We start from the raw sequence: 595 nt of genomic DNA on the forward strand, positions 1-595 counted from the left end.
AAAGTTAAAACTTAAGAATTCATTTAAACTTTTAATTCATATAAAGTCTCAGCTTCCACAGCTTACTAGCAATGTCGCTAGCTATTAATAGTCTGACACTGGTGGCTAATTAAGCTGTCAACATAAAGCTAAAAATGACCAAAAAAAACATACAGAAACAACAGTTCAGTCTTACCTGTGAAAGATAATACCCCGAGATCTGTTTTTATTATTGTGCGACGGTTTGTAGATGCCCAAGCTGCCGACGAGTCAGGTATGTTTTCGCCTGTCCCGATATGAGAGTTGCCTTCACCAATATGGCGGCGACGTTGACGTGCGGTCGAGCGGCCAATGAGGCGTCTAGGTATTTATTATGTCTATGTCGGCCCCGCCCCTCTCGTCACAGTGACCATGGCAACAGTCGATTTTTTTAATGGCAAAACCTGGGTCGCTGTCGTGAAACACTTAACGGTTTCCCTTTGCTAAGGGACGTGTTTAAGGGATTATATGCAACACCCTTAAGTAAGGGGAAATCACGCCTTAAGTCTCATACTTAAGGGAAAAACTTAAGGTGCTTTATGCACTGGTAAGTTTCAAACTTGGAATATTTCCAAAA

Source organism: Sinocyclocheilus rhinocerous, unplaced genomic scaffold (genome assembly GCF_001515625.1).
Source record: "Sinocyclocheilus rhinocerous isolate Xijiao unplaced genomic scaffold, SAMN03320098_v1.1 scaffold893, whole genome shotgun sequence".
NCBI lineage: Eukaryota > Metazoa > Chordata > Actinopteri > Cypriniformes > Cyprinidae > Sinocyclocheilus > Sinocyclocheilus rhinocerous.